A 22,027-nucleotide genomic window follows, 5' to 3' on the forward strand; every position below is an offset into this window, starting at 1 on the left:
ACTCTTAATGACATAAGCACATGTTTGGATCAAGGGTTGTGGTTTGGGATGTGTACTTACATCAAAAGAATAAATAAGTTTGTGCCTCAGTGTATGACAAGGACACTTGCCACTCTGCCTGTCCAGCCACCATCCCAAATTACTCATCACCTGTGCCAGTGTCTGTATCCAACTGAAACAGTCTGTATTTTTCCCAGAAGCTCTGCAAGTGAACAATTAAATCTAATGTTTTCCCATTTGTTCATCAGGCTGATGAAAATCTCATTAATGAATCCTTGGGCTAAAAGGCTCTCCACAGTTACAGCACACAGTTATAAAAGCCAATGCATGATGGCCAGTGAATGTTTCTATGTAGAGATCGGCTTAACGCAGCTTCCTACTTGGTAAATACTGAGAGGAAATTCTGAATAAATATTTGTTTTCCCGTATTTATTTCTACCTTGGGTGAGGCAAGACAAAAGGATGTTTGAGCACTAAAGCAATTTCAGGTTTTGTTCTCTGTGCATGATTTGGCCTGCAATCTTACAGGGCTTTTAATCTCATATGCCTCGTGGATCCTATTATCATCACCATCATAATGAAACCAGACACAGCTTACTTCCCGTTCCCTCAGCCTGACACCGGCAGAGCACGCTGAAATGACAGAGCCACTCATGTAAAACCGACTGAAGAAGGCTACCCATCATTTCAGCCTCCTGGCTTCACCTCCCCGCACCAAATGGCGCCACCTCAAGCCGCTCCTGCCAACACGCAGGTCAAGCAGCAGCGTAAGGACCAGAAGACATCCAACTCAGCTTGTCCACGGGAAAGGCGGAAAACAGTCCCTGGATGTTTCTACAATTCCTGTCGCTTTCGGCGCAATTAGATTTTATTGAATCATAATCCTAGATAAGTATATTGAATCTTACAGCTAAAGTCAATTACACTGCGTTAAATAGCCTTCCTGATTTGCAGGAGGAAAATCACTTCTCTGGTGCAAGGATAAATTAGCTCAATAACTCATTACTTGTAGCTTGGGCACGGGGTTGAAATAGCAAAGGACAACTAAGCGGTTCTTCTCTTTTCAGGCACCAGTCCTTTAGAGCTGTAAGCGGACTGAATTCCCAGTTTTACCAGCTGGGAAAAAGGAGAAGCATTGCAGGCAGAGGGGGGACATCCAGTGTCAGCAGGACCATGTCTCAAACCATCTCTTTTCTCTCGCAACAGGGGACTCTAGCTAATCAGCCCTGGAAAGCATGAGACATCGTTTTTCCTGTAACTAGAAGTCCTCATACTTAGAGGTTTGGATTAGTCACAGCAGTCAACCTGGGGCTGCACTGCATCTCTCAAAGTCAGAAGTGGGGTTTTTATTCATTTGAAATGGCAGTAACTCAAACAAAATTAACGGGGCTGCCTGGAGGTCCACCAAGGTTTATGGAGGGCTCTAAATCACAGCCCCTAAAGCACATACCCTCAGTGTCTGGAGCCACCCATACCTGCCTTCTGCCCTCTCATGCACTGTCCATGGATGTTCACTCATGACTGCAGTCAGAGGCAGGACTGATGGACCTCTGGTCTGACCCTCATTCAGCCTCTGGGCTCAGAACGTAGGCTGCTGTGTGCTGCCGTCAGCCAGGGTCCAAATGCAGAAGCAGAATCAGACCAAACCAACTTGTTTTAGGAATGAGGAGAGACGGAAAACTGGGTGCAGCAGTGAAATGGTGGGGAAAAATAAACAGGAGAGTAACCTGATGAGAGAGTCAATCTGCCCAAGACAAAGGCTGGCTGCCACTTGGGAGTAAGGAACAAGCAGAGGAGGGAAGACCTGGGAAGGAAGAGTCACTTCTGTTCTCTGTATCCCACCAGACATGAGTCATAATGGAGAATAACCTTCTTAGGGAATCACAGAATCATTTAGGATGGAAAAGACCTTCAATAATCAAGTCAATTGCTAAACTAGCAATACCAGATCCACCACTAAACCATGTCCATAAGCATCACATCTACGCACTTCCAGGGATGGTGACTCAATCACTTCCCTGGGCAGCCTCTTCCAATGCTTGACAACCCTTTCCGTGAAGAAATTTTTCCTAATATCCAATCTAAATCTCCGCTGGTGCAACCTGAGGCTGTTTCCTCTCATCCTATCACTTGTTACTTGCAAGAAGAGATCAATGTCTAAGTTGTTACAATCCACTTACAGGTAGAGAGCGATAAGGTCTCCCCTCAGCCTCCTTTTCTCCAGGCTAAACAACCCCAGTTTCCTCAGGTGCTACGCATAAGACTTGTTCTTGAGTCCTTGCACCAGCTTCGTTGCCCTTCTCTGGACACACTCCATCGCCTCAATGTCCTTGTCATGAACACAGTGTTCGAGGTGCAGCCTCACTAGTACTGGGTACAGCGGGCAATCACTTCTGTTCTGCTGCCCACGCTATTCCTAATACAGACCAGGATGCCATTGGCTTTCTTGGCCACCTGTGGACACTGCTGGCTCGCATTCAGCCCAATGGGCTGTTGGCCAGCTCTTCCAGGTCCTTTTTGACTGGGCAGCTTTCCAGCCACTCTTCCCCAAGTCTGTAGTGTTCTATGGGGTTGTTGTGACACATGGGCAGGACCCAACACTTGGCCTTGTTGAACAGTTGCAGGCCACTGATCCAATCTGTCCAGAACCCTCTGTAGAATCTTCTCACCTTCAGGCAGATCAACACTCCCACCCAGTTCCATGTCATCTGCAAATTTACTGAGGGTGCACTTCATTCCCTCGTCCAGATCACTGATAAAGATATTAAACAGATATTAATACTGAGCCCTGGGGAACCCCATTTGTCACTGGTCACCAACCGGATTTAACTTCATTCACCTTGAGTCCCTTGACTCACTGTGTTTAGCGGAGCAGAGAGAGGACAGGGCATTCCCCATGTTACGTGCCCTGTTTCCCTATTGCGCCTGTCCTAGGGAAGTTAAGGTGTGATTCCATTAGTCTCTCTCTCACTAACTGATACCTCAACCTCCTCAAGGAGCTCTGTCACTAAGTGGAGGAGTTCCTCTACCTGGGCAAATCTCCCACAGGTCTGCTCACTGCTGCTGACTGGTGCTGCTGGGAGAGCAGGGCACACTCTGACACCCTGGTGACAGTGTGTCCCCACTGGTCCTCTGGGCACCTGCTCTGGAAGGACCAGGATAAAGAGCATCAGTGGTAGAAAGAGGATCAGGTGAGTATGGGTCTGGAGGTAAGGCAGGGTAAATTCTGCTGTGGCCATGGGAGGAGGACTGTAATACGTCAGGGATGGGAGGACTACGCAGGTCCCGTAGAGGAGGATCTCTGATTAACCCTGGTAGCTCAACGAAAGGTGATGGTCAGGTCAAAGAAAGGTTTGTGAAACCAAGACCAAAAAAAAAGGCAAGGCAGTAAGAAGGTGGGAGGACAGGAAACAGCAAGAGCTGTTGTAACAGAATTAAACAGAAAACAAAATGTGGCTCTGGTCTGAATATGAACCTCTCCGTAATTTCAAGATCTCATCAGTGGCTGGAGAAGAACATTACTACTGTTTGGAGAAAAAAAAATGTGTATGGTGCTCCACATCCTCTTCCCAGAGAAAAATAATTCCTGTAAGAGGTGAGAAAAGTTTAAGTACCAACCCACAGGAGAGAAAAGGACATATCAGAAGTCATGCAACTTGTCATTTCTGATTCCTTACTCAGAATTAGCATCAGCACCAGGTGAGATTCATATAAAAGTCTCTTAAATGAGTATTTGGCTATCAGAGTCTGAGTGGAGGATAGGAGGGGCCGAAGGCCAATGGTAGTGACAGGCAATCTGGACACGCTCAGCAGGTGCAGTAATACTGTGCCAGTGCACACCTTGCCAGGAGGTGGGAAGGTGACAGCCTGCTCCCTCCTACCACCTTCCTCAACCGCTAGGATCACCTGTGGTAACCCTCTGACCAGGCTCAAGCATTCTTCAGTTTCCTTCTTACACATAACTGTATTTAAATGTAACTTGGGAGATGACAGAAGCTGCATTTTTGATCCTGTTGGGTTTGCACAGGTTGCCCATGTCAAGCAGACAGCAATGACCCAAAGCCATAATTAGATAGACAGGAAATACTTCAAAAGTCTGCTGCTGCACTGGAGCAGTCAAATTCCACGAGATATAGGCCTGAAAGACTCAGAAAGCAAAAAACTCAACCCTTTCTAGACCTGGAAATCACTACTTCTACTCTCGAATGCTGAAATGCAAGTAACGATGTGTGATTATCCCCTGTGAGGAAGAGCATGCCTCTCGCTCTCATCCCTGGGGTGGCTCTCCCCACGGCAGCATCCATGACTTTCAGCAGCATCAGTGGGCCTCGCTCTCCTGACAGATGAGAGGAGGATGATCTCTGCTGCACAAATGAGGAAGTCTGTCATGGGGCAGATGAAGGAGGTTGCCCGAGAACACACACGAAACCTGTGACCGAGGCGGGGAACTGAACCCAGACCATGAGTTCCAGTTGGGTACCCAGTCCAAGCTGGGTGGCTGAGAGATCACCTCTTCAACTGGGGCTCTGAAATTTAAGTTTGGTGGGTTTTTCAATGATTGTGTGGGTTTGTTTTTTTTCATTTGTCTAGCCAGTACATTTCATTTCACTCACACTTCTGCTTTATGGAAGATTTTTATTCCGCTTCTTTTTTTTTTGGCTTAAAAAATGAACACAACTGAACATTAAACAGAATTTAATCTTCATTATTTGGCTTTCTTCCCTACGAACATCAGGCTGTCTTTAGCTCTCTGTGCACCCTGCTCTCACAACTATGGCTCCAAACCACTTCAGTGAAATTTAGAAGGAGATGTCTGATTCATAGCTTCAAAGAGATACAGGAACTGCTTATGCAAACAGCAACGTTGTGAGGCAGCAGATCAGATCTGGTGGGAAAACCAGAGAAAGGAGATGCACAAAAAAGGTAAGTTCTAAAGTAAATGCTCCAATGCTGCTATGCCTCATGTCAAAATGAACAATCGGCTGAAGAACGGCTACCAGTAAGCCACCCCATCTGAACACCTAGAATGTTTTACTGGCTCAGCTAATGAATCACTGGGCAAACGTGAGCAATGTGCTCGCAACCAGGGTAGTCTTCATGGTAAGTGAGAACAGTGTCTCTTCCATTATCACCATGATCTGTGGTTTAATTGATATTTGAAAACGTGTTAAGAACTTCCAGTGAAAGGTGCATGCATTTCTAAGACAAAATTCTGTGGTATTACACTATTTGCAAGGAGGTGCAACAAGTCAAACCGTTATTTCATGAAATAATTCACACTGGTTGAATCCCTTACAGAAAGTCTCAAGATCTTGAGAGGAAAAAAAGAGCTAATTTCCACCTGTGTAATAACTAACATGGTGAGAAAGAAAAAGACTTCAGACTTCTGTGAGAAAATGCTGCAAAGCCACAAACTTTCAAAAGTGCCCAATATGCTATTTTCAGCTTATCTGGATGCAGCCCAAACTATCCAGAGCTAACCAAGGTGCATCGGAAGATTGTCATCATTCCACTTCTACCACAGGCTTTCAGTAACTCGTGCCCACTGTGTATCCAAGGCTGTTAAGGTCTACAAAATAACATAAGACCTTTACGCTTAAAGCAGCTGCGCAGCTGCAAAAATAACCCCTTAAAAATATTGAATACTTGGTCCCTCTTGACAGCTGGAAAAACAGTCACTGATTGAAAAATTCAGTGTTTGATATTACTTAGTAGTTGGGGGAAAACTATTTGTGAATCATCATTAACATTTGTTTAACTATTTAAAAGCATACATCTACTGTTTGAGGCTTCACAGAGAGCCAGTATGTGGCCTTCTGGCACCATTAAACAGATTAATATAGTTAGATTAGAAGGACATGAGGCAGAAAGCCATGGTGGAATAGTGAATTTGTCAAGGAACTGGCATAACTGAGATTGTCTCAGTAGCGTGCAGCCCGCAGCACCAGGTGTGAACTCGTTCTATCAAATGAGTAGCAACTACCTCAGGGTAAATCAAATAAACGCACAGCTCCTGGTGGCACAGCGATTCAAAAATCATGACATAAACTGGATGAAAATCCACCAGTAACAGCAGTAGAGCAGAAAGTTCCCCTCGAAGCAGCTGAAAGGCTTATGGGCAACAACTCCACGGCAGTGAGAGCCCAGGGTCAGGTGAACTGCTTCAGTGCCCTGTGAGAAAAAACCAGAAGCGTCTGTCATCGCTGGAGGAGCCAGGCTCCTGCCCTGAACATGTGGCCAGCAGGATCAAGGCAGCCATTGTCCCCCTGCACTTGGCACTGGTGAAGCCACATGTCGAATCCTGTGTTCAATTTTGGGCTCCTGAAGCCCCTCAAAAAAAAGACACTGAGGTGCCAAAGCATGTCCAGAGGGCAATGGAGCTGGTGAAGACTCTGAAGAACAAGTCTAACGGTGAACAGCTGCAGGAATTGGGGTTGTTCAGTGTGAAGAAAAGGAGGCTGACGGGAGACCTTATTGCTCTCTGCAACTACCTGAAAGGTGGCGTAGCAAGGTGGGAGTCAGTCTCTTCTCCCAAGTGACGAGCAACAGGACAAGAGGAAACAGCATCAAGTTGTGCCAGGGGAGACTGAGATTGGACATTGGTAAAAACGTCTTCACTGAAAGGGCTGCAGGCACTTGAACAGGCTGCCCAGGGAAGCGGTTGAGTCCCCATCCCTGGAGGTATTTCAAATATGTGTAGATGTGGTGCTTAGGGACATGGATTAGTGGTGGACCAGGCATTGCTAGTTTAACAGCTGGACTTGATAATCTTAAAGGGGTTTTCCAACCTAAATGTTTCTATGATTCTATGAAAGCAATGGTAGCTGAGGTCCAGACATAATTTCCAGAAGCAGACAGACCACTTACAGGCAGGATGCTAAGAACAAGCGTTTTGTCTTGTTCTAAATTTCTAATTAGAAAATTTTCTTAAGTTTCTTAAAACTTAAGTTTTCTTAAGTTTCTTAAAATTAAAGACTTCTCTAAGTCCTAATTTCTCCCAAGCAATTCCCTCACTTGTTCTCTGCCTGTCTGCCATAGCTGAGGTGTCCCCATCCCTGACAGGTCCTTCTTTCACCTCACGCACATCCACTCACGCAGAATCGGGCTGAGTGGCCCACGGGTCTGGTCGGCACAGAGCAAGGATGAAATGCCAGGGAGCACACCTGGCAGGTAACTGTTGGCAGAGCTGAGCCCAGGACTTCTGTTCCACACAACCTTACCCGGAGAGTGACCCAGGTATGTCAACTGACTGCACAGAACAAAGACCCACAAACAAGAAACCTACTCCAAAAGATAGACTCAATTGCTTTACCATAAGGTTTGAAGGACTCTGCGGTGAGATTAGCATAAATACATATTTTTTTAAAAAACTAGTTTATGCACAGGAAATATAACCTGCAGTGACTATTTTGCAAGCTGTGGAGGAGTGTGAGCAGCCTGTATAATACACTTTAACTGATTTGAGCCCTAACTCACTAACTCTCCCACCCTTGCTTTCTGAAGCGACCGTATTATCAGAGTCCATTTCAAGGGAAATGCACTTAAGTCATAAATACTTCTCATATCATACTTCTCATAACCTGCATTATCAGCAGCAGAAAAATGAAGGCAATATAAAAAGAAATAAAAGTTATAAAATTTCAGGTCACTAACATCCCCAAATGGATTATGCTTTCAAAAGGAACTGTATAAACGGCATGATGAGGTTTTCCTAGTGTACATCTCAAAATTTTTGAGGATGATGTTATTCATTTTCAGCTTAAACATGTTCTCAATGCTGTGCTCAATGCAATTGGCTTGTAACCTGAAATGGGATCTTTTTCACCGACACAGACTCCTCACGGAGACAGAAAGATGCAGCTCACCATATTCATCGCCATTCAGTCTACTGAGGTTCCCCAGCCATACTCACAGCATGTCCAAAGAGACCAATCAGTGCTTCTTTTGGATCAGTTAGGGCAGCTATTCATGGACTATTTCAAAGTGAGTTAGGCAGATCACTGTTTATGAAAATGTCCACAAAGCATTTGCCCAAGCAGAGCTCTATCAGCATAACTAAAATGCTCAAGTGTGAAAATGCAGGCAGGGATGAACACTCAAAAAACACGTGTGCCACAGCATGAACAACAAAACAGACGCATAGGTACTTTGCCAAATTTCTTTCTAGGCTTATAAGTAGCTGCCTGTTCTTAGAAGTGTTCAGGCACTGTGCTGGAGAGTTTTAAAGCAAGTCAGCAAAGAGCTTTTAAAGGGCTTTAGCTCTGTGCTTCAGACATGGGAGTGCTCATGCTCCCACATGCATGTCTACTACACATTAAAATAAGAAATCGTAAGAAAAAACCCAAAACTTATAAAAAATGCCCACAAACTGAAGAAACCATTTGATGCTGTTTTTTTCAACAATACTTACTTACAACACAGTCCTGGAAACTATTCCCAAGTAAGCCAGCTCCTGCTCTGGACAGTTTACTGGATGGTGTGGCTCAGCTCTTTCATACAAGCAGCACCTAGAGTCGTATCTAGAAAAGGAAATAAAAAACAAAATTCTTTGTGAGCAACCACGCAAATAAAATCATCTTTCTTTTTAAAACCCAAACCAAGTTAAAACTAGTGTTAGTAGGAGCTTCACATGTGCTGCTTGCTTACAGGAACAAGCTCCAAGGTGCAGTCAAAGCCTAGGTAGGACGCTGAAGCCGAGAGCGACCACGCTTGAGAAAAAAAACCCCTGTGCCGAGGGTATCAAAGCAATGAACAAATGTGCGCAGCTGTTTTTCTCATCTAGTTCTACTTAAAACATTTGCAGGAAACGCGAGACGAAATACCAGTGTTAGCGCCAAAAAATGTAGGTGATTTCAGCAAGGCCAGGAATTCCAGGCACCGACTTCTTTTTTCTCTCCTGTGTGGGTGTTCACTTTTAAGTTGTAGACATGTTAGCAATTCAACGACCGAGCGAATTAATGTTCAACTTAACAGTCATTGTTAGGTTGGGAGGTTATTACTGCTTGTTCTGCTAAAGTGACAGGTTAGAATAGCTTTGTATCTGAAAAGTTGTTTTCTACAATACATATTCCCCAGCTTCTCATACCAAGTAATTTTCTTCCATCATGTCAACTCCTATTATATGAACTATCCCTGCCAGCAGTTGGGACAGGCAAGGAGAAACGACAAGGGGACAAACAAGAAATAGAGAGCATTCAGCCCCCACCATTCCTCTTTGGGCTGCCATCTTTTTGGGTTTTTTTCCAGGCATTTTACGTCGTTGATACCAGTCTTCTCAACAAAGAAGTACATTCACTTTTGCAGGACAGGTTCCGCTTTTAAAGCAAAGAAGCAAATGAAAAGCCCAAGAGTAAAGAGAGGACACTACTTCATCTAGCCATGAGCCTAAGAAACCTGTTGGCTAGCATGCACCACTCGGTACGTGGGATGGAGAGCTGTGATTTCCCAACTTTGCAGGTGATTATTATTGTTAATGGAAAAAAAAAATTTCAAGGTGAAGCTGACTGGTAGGGAGGAAAACAAAAATACCACCACATGTCAAATTTTTTTGCAGACTCAGATCCATTTTGTACTAGTAAACGAGTTTTACCCTTCCCTCCACTTTTTTTTCTTTGTTTTTCTTTTTTCTTTTAGGGTAGCTCACAAAGCTGCTGACAACTCACGCTGTACTAAGAGCTGTTCACACCACACAAAGTGTTTACCACTCACAACTGATGCTAAAAATTAATTTACAGCACTGCTACAGCAAGCTTTGACAAATTGTCATGTGTTGACACAGTCATAAGTTGTTGGTTAAAAAAAGTAACACTTCCCTCTTCTGCCACCTCATGTTTGAGACCAGGGATGGGCACATTATGCAAAGTTTGAGGGTTTGTAAGCTTCACAAATGTTTGGGCTTCACAAAACAAGCTCGGTTGTGAAAGTTTTTTCTCTTACAGTTAGGCGTGTGTTTATTGCCAAAAAGACTCTAGTAAGAAAAAAAATCCTTTCCCATCTACTAAGATCTGTGTGTTGTGCAAAATGAGGATAAAATGCTGTAAACTAAACAACCTTGCACATGCTTGTTCCAGATAAGATCAGACCAGTGACAAATACCCTGTATCAACTACTCAGAGCTGCAGACACCACCCTCCTACTGTACAAAGGAAGAAAAAAACCCCATATAAGTGCAAGTAAGAGTTTTAATTATTCTCAGCTGTCACACAATGTTATCTTAAGCTAACGCATTTATTTCTCAATTCTTCCGTATAGCTCTATATGGGAAAAAAAAAAAGAAAAAAGCATCAGCATTCATTAGACAAAGTCCAAATTGATTTTTGTGTGCTCAAGATAGTAAGTCAGAACTTGTGTCCAAAAGTGGTAGCTCTTAATTTGAACTCCTACTCTTCTTCCTCAGGGCAAGATAAATAATTTGTCTAGTGTACACCCTCAAGTCACTGATGGACACAAAGGTGGTGTCAGCTGAACGGAGCAGTGTTTTGGTGGCAATGCTAACCTAAAATGTTAGCCCCACACTAGCCTAAAACAAAGTAAAGAAACAAGGCCAAAGATGGGGAGAACTAAACCAGCAGGAAATAATGAAACCATCCATTTGGTTGAGGTGTTAATAACTTTAAGCTATCTTTATTTTTCTTGTCTTCTGAGGTTTTAAGTTCCTGTGCACTTCTGCAGAGAGACCCATGTAAGTCAGGGACTGTCACGGAATAGAATCATGGAATGGTTTGGGTTGGAAGGGATCTTAAGAGATCACCTCGTTCCAACCTCTCTGCCAGGGGACAGGAAGAGTGCCACACAGGACAGAGACAGAGTCAGGCTGGGCCCGACCCCAGGCAGAAATCAAAATACCAGCAATAGTCTAGGGCAGGAAAGCACAGTACTGCAAAACAAGCACTCTCAGTGCAGCAGGGACCAGGACTTCCAGGGCTCCACCACCTCTCCCTAAGCGCCACCACCTCTCAGAGCACACACTGTGTGAGAATGCAGAAGAAATTCACTCAGGAAATTAATTTGGCAATACAAGGAATTCATTTTCTTACCCCCACCCCCCAACACTTGTACAAAGAGATGCTTCAAGTAGTTCCTAAGCCTTGAAGAGAGGCAACCTTGTACCTTCACAGAACTGATCCACCTACCCCATATACATTACGTGTATATTACACATACATGTAATTTCTCCACAAAACTTAAAATACACAACATTAACCAAAAAGAGGTCCCGCAAAATGTGAAGGTAGGATGGAATTTCATACGGACTTTTCACTTGGTCGCACCTCACACACCCTGTACAGAATTTCTTCATTGTCTGAGACGTTACTCTGACAAATTATACGTGTTACTCTCTGATAAACCTAATGGAAGCAAAGGACATTCACGTCGTTACAGCCAGGACAGACATTATCTTGTGCTGCTGACTGGAATGATATCATCCATGCTTAATTAGCTTAGATTGCCGTATGTTTAGCAAAGCACTCAAGTGGCAACTCCTACCTCCCTCCCTCAAAGTAACAAAAATGTGTAAGTACTTCCAGTGCATCACACAAAATGCATTATTTCACTGGATTCAGTCCAAGAGTCAACGAGATTGAAATAAAGACAATTCAACTATTAAGTCAAACACTTCAGCTGTGTAACCACCCAAAAGGTAACACTAATTTTCCTCCACCTTGGAGGAAAACTAATAAAAACTTAATTTTACTGTAAATTATCTCAGCTGCCCAAATATAATCTCACCTGTGCATTTTTACTTCTTTGCTGTACAAAAGGAAACACAAGGAACTTAAACTCCCTTAGTTCTTACTTCGGGATGGAAAAAGCCCAAGACATACGCACTAACCCAGTGAAGAATACTGCACAAAAATAGTACAGTAAAATATGAAAAAAGTGGGACTTTGGGATTCCTAGATGGTTTTTTTGGTTGGTTGTGGTTTTTTTAATGGGTTTTGTTGTTTTGTTTGGGGGTTTTTTCATGATAGATCCAACTCATGAGTGTGAAGAAAACACCCACAAACAGAAGGGCCTTTCTTGACAAGTCCCTTGTGTAAGCTTGTGCCTGCTCTAACCAACATGGGGCCAGCAGAGGAAGGTTCAACGTTGGGGACATGCAGACCCAGGGTCTCCTGCAGCCTCCCCACACCTCTCTGCTCTGCCCTCAGGTTTCATCACAGAGTGGGGATAGCAGCCTTGGCCGATCTCGCAGCTGCACTCCCTTCTACTGCTGTTTGCAGGGCATTAAAAGAAAACCGTAAAGATGATATTTTCCCCCAGCAAGCCCTCACCAGGATGTCAAACACAAAAGGGAATACATGAAGTTGTCCTGCTCTCTTGATGATGCACACATGCAACCCAAAGGGTAAATACATATATTGAATACGTATGCTGAATACGCACTGGGTAGTCACTGCCTGCACGGGACACATGTTTGTGAACCAAACAGCCCCATCCAGAAATTTTAAAAAATGGAGGGTTGGAGCCTTCTTATTCCCTGGGCATCACTCTTCCAACCAGCGAGGACAGGGCACTAACCAAAAGACTTCAGGGCTGCTGGAGTTTAAGAGGGCCTCTCCTCTCGCAAGGCAAGGGGCACCAGTGACTATGCTGTGGGCAGTTTTCCTGTCTCTGCTCTACGCCTGCCTTTACGTCACTGCAAAGGTCACCACGTCATCATATCTGTTACACAGAGGTCTGCCACCCACCAACAAACAGGGAAGCAGCTTATCTGGGCAGTCTGGCAGGACCTCCTGCGAGCATCTGGGGGTGGGGGAAACCTTGCAACTTTCCACTTGGAGGGGGTGTGTGTGCGGTGCTTCAAAAATGGTTCTTAAGCCTTAAGAAGGAACTGAGATGACTCAAATTGCATCTCAAAATTGAACTGAAAGGATCTCAACCTGCACCCACTTCACTCAGTGAAGCCCAGGAGCTAGAGAAGCCATTCCCTTCCTGACTCTCCCTCCTCTACGCAAGATAAGGAGCAATGGGAAACGATATCTCTGTAAGCATGGAACAGTGGGAGAAGGTATCAGATCTTCTCTGCAAGAACACCTTGTGCTTCCAGCCCTTTTAAGCAGAAGAAACTTGGTGGCCCTATGAAGAGTTTAACCACTTGAAAGCCAGCATCAGTGTTCCCCCTTTGCCACTTCTTTGGAAAGGAAGTGCGAGCCCCGCTCAGGAGGCAGACTGGGAACTGCCTGCCCCCTGCACACAAGCACGCTCACACGCGTGCACATGGCCATCCCTCTCCTTTGCTTTACCATTTTTTCTAACTGTACACACGAATGTCTTTTTCATTACTTTTTCAGCATTACATCTGTTGCACACACCATTATGCATAGCAGTGCGTAACAGTCAATGCCAGCATTACCTACAGCATTAGCACAGAAATGTAATTCATTGAAATAGGACTTTCTTCTTCCTCAACTTCTCATAGACAGTTTAGTTAAATAAATCTATCTGATTTCTTGCTTGACTTGTGTCTACTCAAATCAAACCTTTACCAAAGCTAGAAGCATTTTGTTTCTAACAAATATATCCCCATCCACCCAAATCAAATCTCTATCTCTGGATGAGACCATGTCATCCAATTTTTACTGTAGTGCAATGCTTCCAAACAAGCAAACTTAGAAGAAAAATGAAGAAAATCATGTCAAATTTTGTAAGATCTTTACAAAAAATGTTTTAAATTGGATCATGTTGGTTTGTACATTCTGAAATTCTATCTGATGAGGCCACATCTGGAATATTGTGTCCAGTTCTGGGCCCCTCAGCTCAAGAAGGACGGCTGGAGAGAGTCCAGCGCAGAGCCACAAAGATGATGAAGGGAGTGGAACATCTCCCTGATGAGGAAAGGCTGAAGGAGCTGGGTCTCTTTAGCTTGGAGAAGAGGAGGCTGAGGGGTGACCTCATTCATGTTTATAAATATGTCAAGGGGGAGTGTCAGGAGGACGGAGCCAGGCTCTTCTCAGTGACGTCCAATGACAGGACAAGGGACAAGCTACAAGCTGGAGCATAGGAGGTTCCATATAAACATAAGGAAAGACTTTTTCCCTATGAGGGTGACAGAGCACTGGCACAGGCTGCCCAGGAGGGTGTGGGGGCTCCTTCTCTGGAGACATTCAAAACCCACCTGGACGCATTCCTGTGTGACCTACTGTAGGTGATCCTGCTCTGGCAGGGGGGTTGGACTTCTAGTCCCTTCCAATCCCTGACATTCTGGGATTCTGTGATCTATTCCATAAGGCGTTACCTTGTGTGTGCAACCCGGTTACAAGTCAGGAGAAAGAACGAGCTTGAGAGTTTCTCAAAGACTGGTCCCACCTGCAGCACTGGAGGTGGATACCTTGCTTGACCTTTTGATCCAAAGTGATTTCCACAGGAGAAATCACTGCAGGAAAGGTACCGGTGAAAGCAGTTAACTAGTCATGTATGATTGATTCATCTTTTATACCTAACGAGAAAAGACAACTCCATGAAAACATGAACATACTCCCCACGACCTCTGAGGTAATTTTTCTTTATGGGGTGTTCAAGGAGCCATCACCCTCTTTATCAGCTCTCTGGTACTTCTCTCAAAATTACAAAAGCATCCCAGTTTCAGAAGTTGCTGGGCCACGGTGAGGATGCACTCAAAGTACTGCCTGTTCAGCAAAATGGATGCCGATGTTGGCAGTGTAACTGTTGAAGATGCATGTGGGTATATGCAAAAATTTCATTCAGCACAAAGCAAAGCAAGATCAGGACACAAGGATCCTAAATTAATCCAGCTTCTGTCTCCCCAGTGACTTCCCTCACCACTGGAAAGACTTTGGTTTGGATTTTAGTCAAGTCTGGTTTACAGTGCTCAGCTTTGGCTGTCAAGAAAAAAAAAACACTGCTGGAATGCCTTACTCATTACGTAGCCTTGCAAAAATTATTAGCTATGTTATAAGGCATTTCCCTTTGGGGACCAGAAAGGGTGAAGAAAGGGGATGGAGAGTGACAGTTTGTGGTTTCTAATGCAGCAGTAAAAAAATAAATAAGAAAGAGGAATACAGGATATAATGTGTTTACATTTGTCAAAACAAGTTTCCTGGAGACACACAGGGTTCATGCTGCTGAGCTGTCACTTCTGCTAGAAACTGCTGCCTCATGCTATTGGGAGGTCAGTCACTGACCTACTTTCTGATAGAACTGAATTAATTTGCTACTTCTGTACACAAACCTTTTTTTTTTTTAAAGGAATACTCAACAAACCCACAAAAAGCTGCCTTTTATTCAGTTTGGAGCTTCAACTGATGCTGTGCAAGGCTATTACACACCCTGGCATGGGGCCCACTGTGCTTGGTGTGCTTATTCTTTTGGAAAAATCTGCACAGAATATTTTTAATGAGTTGACACTACAAATAACATCTTTCCTTTTTGAACTCCTATGGTACAGTAATACCAGCGATATAACCCACTACAGACAATACCAGAGGCTAGCCCTCGAATACGCTGTACTTTCTCTAGGCTGCTCCTGAAATAGATGCCTACCACAACAGGATTAGCTACCCAAACACACAGATGCACGGCACAATATATTTATAGGATTAAAACGCAAAGTTATTAATAGAAAACAAGATGAGTAGGTGAAACTTATGAACTAAACACCTATTGATCCAATCCTGCCCTGCACAGGGCCAGTCGACAAACATCTAAGGTCATGAGAAGATGCTGGTATGGTAGGAGCGCTTTAAAGCATTATACTCAGTGAAGTGGCAGAGGTGGTAGCAAAAGAGGTGCTACCTAGTTGCTCTCTTTACTTAATGGCTACAAGCATGTAGCTCTAATGTCACTACACAAATCCTTTCTTTAAAATAAAACTGTGGTTAAGGTTTCACAGATCTTCCCATCAAATTATCAGGAATCGAGTCTTGAAATCGCCCTTAGCAATGCTGTAATCTAAAGCTTCGCTGCTCGGCTGGACTCATCTTTACAGGTCTACTGCGAGCAGCAGCACGGCTGTTCAGAAAGAGAAAAGCAGCGTACCGACCTGTGAAAGCACGGCCATTCTGCATCAAGGCTCTGGACTAACATCTGGAAGATGAGAACCCACCAACAAACACTTGCATCAGACCTCTTCAGCCATAAATTCACTGCACCCTCCACCTGAAAAATGAAGATAAGGATCTTCTCCAAGTACTTGGCTTGCTTAGTGCCGAAACATTGTGGGTGAGACTTGCACTTGCCCTTGCACTTCCCCAGGGTCCAATCTAACAATAGTGGAGGTAGTACTAACTCCCGTTACTGCACAACAACTGTTGGAATCACAACACGTTTACGATCACTTGAGTTCCTGGACTTGATGAGGCTCGTGTTGCCAAAGATAACTACGCCAAACCTGGCACTTGCAACTGCAAGTGTTTTTCTGTCAACCTTTTTAGCTTTCGTCTGTGCATATTTACAAGCCTCGAATCTGAAGTTCAAATAAATCCAATAATTCACTGAAATCGACCAGGATTTCAAAACATTGGGGAAATATCAAGATGTCATCAAGCTTGTTTGGCAGAAAAAGAGTGCTTTATAGTCTCAGAAAGAAATAGACAAGGGAGCTATTTAATGAGATGCTGGCATATTGAAACACGGATAGGTAAGTAATTAATGGCTACCTTTTCTAAGCAAAAACTTTTCTGAGTGAAAAATTCAGTTTACATGAAAAAACACAAGTCGATTGCTGCCATTTTTTGGTGGAAAACAACTGTCATGCACATTAGCATCTCCATTACCACGAAGGATTTTACTCCTTCAAGCAATTCACAAAGACCTGCATATAAAACAGCATGTGGGAAGTAAGGAACTAACAGAAGGAGACACCAAAGAAATGTTGATGTTCATAACTAGAATTCTAACGAAAAATGTTATCAGGAATCCATAAAAACAGGAGAGAACTTCTGCATGAGAAGCTGAAAATAAGGCAACAGGTTCATCTCAGTCCCTTGGCAGCAAGAGTAATTGAATGGTTGCAGAGGTGCTGCCATTAGGATACAGAATATTGGTCAAATGACCTCTTTATGTTGGTAGCCAAAAACATTTTCCTATCACAAAGAGCTAGTAATCAACTAGCAGATCACCTAATTCAGAACCCTCTTAGCCCTGATGTGCGGATTTCTCTACCAAATTTCTGTACAGCTTCAAGCAGCACCTTAAAGTAAACAAAACAAGCCAAAAGAAAAATAGTCATGCTCCAAGAAACAGGAAGTATAAAACCATTAATTAAGCATTTAGTTCTTTTTATCCCCCATGTGTGTCTTTGCAGTTTAAAGTCTCTCTCGGCAATCAACCAATTTGGGGGATTCACTGCTTTCCTGCCAATTGTGGCAGTAATTCAGCTAAAAAGGCACTGTCAAACGTAATGAAGTTTTCCTTCAGCTCGTGCCCGCCGTGGTGCGGTGAGCAGCACACATGTTGCCTGCTGAGAGAAGGAGGGGGACGGGGCTTTACCTGCCCTGATTCGCAAGGACCAGTCCTAAGTGGCAAAGGCACAACTGAATCACGCTGATGGCTGAGACTACACACCAGAGAAACCATCCTGCACACTCCCATACAACATACAAATAGCACCCAATGGGCTCTGAAACATATTCAAAGTGTACTAGAAAACCAAGAGTAATCATAACACATTAGCTACCTGGTCTAGTGGAAGGTGTCCCTGTCCGTGGTGGGAGGGTTGGAACTAGATGATCTTGCAGGTCCCTTCCAATCCAAACCATTCTATGACTCTACGACATTCGAGAATTTTGAATTGTTTTCTTGTATTTTTTTTCCAACTTTCCCATCTTCCTTTCCAACCTGCACATGTCTCAGCCTACATAAACTGCAAAACATCCCAGCACTTCACTGTTAGAGCTTAATCTCTCCCTAGAATCCATGGACACTGTTCCCTGCCCTTCACCCAAGGATGCTGCACACAGAGCACGGGTAAGGACAGGGCAGAGGGACTGCCCACTGATATTTCTGTTTCTAATACTTTGCTTTCACACCGGTCCTACTCGAACTGGTGTAGGCAGAAACCAAAGAGCAGGCTGGGGCTTATAAGGCTTTGTAATATATAATGTGCGTTTGTATCTGCTGACTCAGGCGAAGAAGGCAGCACTGATGTCCTGTCTGTAAACTGCACCTGCAATGCATATTTGGCTGCCTCACCTGAATTATCCCTGCTTTATCCATCCCTGGTAAGCTCTGGCCAGGCAGCCGATGCTCCCGAGCAGCTGGTGGCAGCAGCCACCTGAAACCAGCACATCGGGGCTGCCTGCTCCCCGGGCACAGGCTGTCACCGTGCATTCACCCAGCACGTAGCGCAGCGAGATCCTGACCTTCTTGGCTTCTGGGCATCACTGCAACAGAAATGACCATAACCCAAATGCCAAAGAAGGGCAAATATCAGTCCTGGAACAGCAGCACGCCTTACAAAGATGCGGCTCAGAGCTCTAAATAGAAATTTATGTGACAAAAACTTCACAATGTGAAAGCCAGCATCAAAAAAATAGCAAGCTGCACTGTTTGGCATTCCCGTTTCCAACCCTCATGAAGTCCAAATAGCTGAAAAATAAATCTGCCAATATCGCTCTCCGAGTAAGAGCTATTTTAAACTAATCTTGGCAACTGCTAAGAGTCGTAACCAGGATGCCAGCTATATGATTTCTTTCCTCCTGCCCCTGGCTCCAACTGGCCAGCAGCAGCCAGGGGACACCCGTCTCCTCTGCTAGAGAACCTGTGATACCTCCACCTTCCTTCAGACCAAGCCTGCTGGGTTCCTGGAGAGAGAGGAGCCTGCCTTTGCCACTCCAAGGACAGATGAAGAATATCGCCAATAAAAATCAGAATCTTCTAAGTTTCAAAAGTTCCCTTTACATAAAACAAGCCTTAGACAGAGAATAACCGATAATGAGCTGCAAAGCCCTTTTTTATAGGCACTCACTTGAGATGACCCACTTAACTTATCCACTTTGCCACTCAACATTTCCAAACTTATAGCAGTATAAAAGCTTTTACAACCACACATGATCACGTCACCTTTTTTTGCTTCACATATAAAAGCACCTAGCGTTTTTTTTTCACTTTTCAGCAAAAGTTAACATCTCCACACAAATACGTGGATTGAGATACCCATTTACAAATGCCTGAACATCTAATATTTTTGCTGATCCTGGACAACTCCGTGCTCTTCCTTACCTTTGCCACCGGCTTCCTCAGGAACATTTAGGCATGTTTCAGCTTTCCAGTCACCAGGTGACTGAGGACTACGACTGGAGCACAATTTGCCATTTAGCAGACCTTCCTTTACCTGGGTCCCCAGGCTGCACAAAGCTCCAGTCCAAGTTTCCCACCCAGGAGTGTGTGACAGGAGGTTAAGACTAAGACTTGTGACTACACAGCACAGGCTACAACGCATTAAACTAAACATTAGAAAATATAAACAAAAATAAGTAAAGGCTCACAATAAATAAATTCCATTTTTTCAATGCACACTGCAGGAAAAACGAATGTCCACGGAGGGGATTAGCGTACAGCATCTGTGTTGGAGGGAGGGAAGGGGAGAGGGGTCAACACAGGAAATCTGGGAGGCAAAGGCAGGAATATCTGACAAGGAGATGGCACTAGAGAAAGAGGGGAGGGAATTTTTTTTGCGCAGCCACAGCAAGGCCTGCGGGGACAGGAATGCGCAGGGGAAGCGGTGGGGGTGGGAAGGGATGCTGTTCAAATGGCATTGCTGGCAATGCGTGAGGTCAGTCAAAGGCGGTCATGTCATCCTGCAGAAAACCCTGCCTGAATTATCCTGCTGGGCAAGGACAACCATCCTCACAGAACGAGTGCAATGCACAGGCTTGGCCAACCTAAGCAAGCCAGGACATGGGCTACAGAAAAGCAAATCCGAGGAAGCAAGGCCGTTCCCGGCAAACTGGACACAGATAGACTGCAGCTGCTGAAACACATAACCAGAGTGACATAATATTAGAACATATTTTTATGCTTACTAAGACAACAACAAACCAAAGCCTGAAGCTGTATTTTGGGCATGCTAGCTCAAACTATCTTTAGACAGGAAAAGCATGTGCATACAGATGTTCCAGCAGGCACGGAGAGCAGAGAGCTGGAAAAAGCGCTCGCTCACTTCCGAGCCTTACACAGAACGCCTGTTGTAAATAAGGGTGGGAATAAATACACCAGGCAATGCCAAATCAAAACAACAACAACAAAAAAAGCAGACAAGAGGTCAGTAGCTGGTCAGGAGAGGTGAAGTTTAATGGCTGCGCACCTCCCCCAGCTTCGTTTCTGCCGATGGATGTTTTCAGGTGTGACCCCCTCCTCCGCCGTCCCTTCCCCACATTTTACTCCTCCTGCCGGCTCTTTCATCCAGCTTTGTAACTATCTCACTTTCACAGATGCTCTCTTGGAAACATGACTGAAGCTATAAATTCACGTCTACACATCTGTAACAAAAATAGTTTTTCTACAAGCTATTCTTCTTCCCTATCAATAGTGACACAAATGATATAGAGTCATCGGCAATTCAGGGGTCTCGCTGCAGCTTTAAACGCCAACCAAGACAGAGAGCAATGTTCTGCTTCACAAGGAAAACAGCAATAGAACTTTTTATATATATAGATACACACGTACGAGGCTGTTATTCTTGGAATCATTTCTGTTTGTGAAGAACTGAAAAAGAAATGTCTTCAATGCAGCTCTTGTTCTATCGAACAACTATTATTTTTTTAAAGTAAAACATAATTATCACCTCACTCCAGAAAAAAAAACTCAGAATCCATTGGTGCTAGCACAGATCTAATTTACCACAATCACTGCTCAGCTTGCAGCAGTAGAAAGATGAGGGCAGCTACCATGTGAAGTGCAATTTAGACCTCCCTTGAAAAAAAATCTGTAAAAATAGGATGATCAGGATGCTTCCATGCTAGGTTATGACTGAGCCCTGCTTTCAGCCAAAAAACCCTAACATGGTGTGGCAAAGAGCTGAGTTAAACCTCAGGCGCAGAAGATCCTGCACCTGGGGGGCTTTCTGCCACAGGGAGGACACCTCTGCTGCAGCCCACAGGCCCAAGACCCAGGCATAGCAAAAACATTGCTCACACGTACAGATGTGCTTTCCTTTGCTCCCCTGGAGGTAAGGAAATCCTTAGTGCCATGACCAAAGCATGCAATGCTTGCTACATCTCTAAAGGTGACCCCAGTGTACTAACACTACAAAAGACCCTGCTCACGTCACAACCTCCAAATCTTTCTTAATCCCAAGCCTGTGGCAAAGCAGAAACCCCAAAGCTTGTGTTCTGGGCGTGATGGAGAAAAGCAACTGTTCCTGCAAGCAGTGCTTGTACAAGACCAGTCTCATTTGCATGTAGGCACATCTCATTTGAGCTCAATTTTATCTGCCTTTATGGCAAATAAATTAGCCTTGGGCAATCACGGGGCTAACACTGGCACGGCAAACTCCAGGCATGAAGACATGGGAGAGAGAGCATAGATTTGGGGGAGAGACAGGCCACCAGCCGGCTGGTGGCAGGGTGACGAGGGAGCCAGATAACAGAAAATAAAAATGCACCAACAGGAGCAAAGAGAGATGGCAAAGGGACTGATTAAAATCCAGAAAAAGAAAAAGAGCCAAAGGAGGGAAGCTCAGCAGACAGAGACAGTGCTTGCAGAGAGACCTCTACATGGTGTTTTAAAACAAGGGCAGGGAAGCAGGAGCAGAGGTTAGCGCTGGACCTGGAAGGGGCTGGTCCACTCCAGCAAGTGCCTCTGTCTCCAAAGAGCCTGGGAGCTTTCCTAAGCTCCTCTCCTCTCTCGGCATCCAGCTCTGCCAGCAACCGGCACACGGTGCCCTTGCTACCACTGTGTCACAGCGGCTTCCCAGCATTTAAGAGCATGACTGTAATTCTAGTGCTGCAATGATAGTCACTGTGACTTTTGTTAAGGCTTTCATATTTAGCAAAGCCACTATTGTTTTTATTGAAATTCACACACTCACATGGTATTGGGGGGGGGGGGGGGGGAACCCAAACCT

At 44.5% G+C, this 22,027-nt stretch overlaps 1 protein-coding gene across 1 annotated transcript in view; it reads right to left on the minus strand.

Moving 5' to 3' along the window:
- BACH2 (BTB and CNC homology 1, basic leucine zipper transcription factor 2) overlaps positions 1 to 22,027 on the minus strand; it is a 150,752-nt gene that overhangs the window by 96,859 nt on the left and 31,866 nt on the right. The window contains 1 exon segment of the mRNA XM_009877116.1: positions 8,411 to 8,519. The gene's annotated coding sequence lies outside the window, so the exon portion shown is untranslated.

Source organism: Apaloderma vittatum, unplaced genomic scaffold, assembly GCF_000703405.1.
Source record: "Apaloderma vittatum isolate BGI_N311 unplaced genomic scaffold, ASM70340v1 scaffold3659, whole genome shotgun sequence".
Lineage (NCBI taxonomy): Eukaryota > Metazoa > Chordata > Aves > Trogoniformes > Trogonidae > Apaloderma > Apaloderma vittatum.